The sequence below is a fragment of the Leptonychotes weddellii genome, chromosome 16 (assembly GCF_054177405.1).
Source record: "Leptonychotes weddellii isolate Sample4059 chromosome 16, ASM5417740v2, whole genome shotgun sequence".
NCBI lineage: Eukaryota > Metazoa > Chordata > Mammalia > Carnivora > Phocidae > Leptonychotes > Leptonychotes weddellii.
The window spans coordinates 36,200,101-36,201,551 of record NC_138384.1 but is presented as its reverse complement, the minus strand read 5'-3'; the positions used below and the strand labels follow the sequence as shown (position 1 = coordinate 36,201,551).

The 1,451-nt window shown below is 46.7% G+C and overlaps 1 long non-coding RNA gene across 1 annotated transcript in view; it reads right to left on the bottom strand.

The window, feature by feature from the left end:
* Positions 1-338: 338 nt before the first annotated feature.
* LOC145717569 (uncharacterized) overlaps positions 339-1,451 on the bottom strand; it is a 36,998-nt gene continuing 35,885 nt past the window's right edge. The window contains exon 5 of the long non-coding RNA XR_014140888.1: positions 339-736. This is a non-coding gene — a long non-coding RNA (uncharacterized LOC145717569). The remainder of the gene's footprint in view (positions 737-1,451) is intronic.

The window sequence follows — 1,451 nt, the reverse complement described above, 5'->3', positions numbered from 1 at the left end:
TATTAGGACAGGGCTCATCAATCATTCTGCACTGGTAAAGGGCCTTTTTATTGGAAGTAACTGCAAACCATCCCTGACTAGCCTTAGCAGAAAGAAGGACTTGGTCAAAGATTTTAGGGCCCTCTTCATGAAATACCCATGCTATATCAGAACCAAGAACTCAAATGTCTTCATGTCCGTCTCTGCCCTTCTGTCCATGTGTGTGTGTGTGCACGTGCATGCCTATTGGTTTCATTGATCTTTTCCTTGCACACCAACTTTCTTCACCCGGTCACTGACAGCCTCAATGTTCACAGTTTTGGTCACTAAAGAAAAGCCGACTCTCTTTTTAAGTCCCTGTTAGAAAAGTCTTAGGCAAGGACTCTGGGATCGCGATGCCCAGCTGGGTCAAGTGCTCATCTCTGAAATAACCAAATGGCCAGGAACAGGTCACGATGCACTGACAAGGCAGCTCGGGAGGGAGTGGCTGAGGCACTTCCCAAAGGAAAAAGGAGTGCTGAGCAGACACATCCAGGAATATCCACTTCGCATGGCAAATCACACCGGGGTCACTCTGATGGAGGCTTCTTTGCTCTGGCTGCCTGATTTGTGCTTCCCCACGTGATATGCTCCCCATGCCTGAAGGCAAAATTTATACCTCTAATTTTACCTTTGGAAGCACTGTTTGGAATCATAAGGGCTACGATGCTGAATGGTTATCTTAGGACACCCTAACTTTTGTAAGCGTGTCCAATGCCTGAAAGAGAAAAATCTGACATGGTTTAAACTTGAACAGTTAGTCCATTATACAGCACTTCGCCACATGTCAGACTTCGTTATCCCGTGAGTTAAGATATGTCACCTGTACACTTAAGAATAGTACATGTCGGGCGCCTGGGTGGCTCAGTTGGTTAGGCGACTGCCTTCGGCTCAGGTCATGATCCTGGAGTCCTGGGATCGAGTCCCACATCGGGCTCCCTGCTCAGCGGGGAGTCTGCTTCTCCCTCTGACCCTCCCCCCTCTTGTGTGCTCTCTCTCTCTCAAATAAATAAATAAAATCTTTAAAAAAAAAAATAGTACATGTCATCTGTGAGCACAGGGGTAGGTGTGTACCAGGTGAGCACATGACAATAGGTACAGACCATCCACACATAGGAGGAGAGTTGCGTGCATCTGTGGGCATGAGGCTAGGTACCCTCCATCTGTATACATAGGCCATGACGTCATGCATATCAGGAGAGCTCATCTGTACCTTTTGTGGGCCCAGAAGGGTCTTATTCTTTTTTTCTAAATTTTTTTATTGTTACGTTAATCACCATACATTACATCATTAGTTTTTGATGTAGTGTTCCATGACTCATTGTTTGTGCATAACACCCAGCACTCCATGCCGAACGTGCCCTCCTTAATACCCATCACCAGGCTAACCCATCCTCCCATCCCCCCTCCCCTCTAGAACCCTCAGTTTGTTT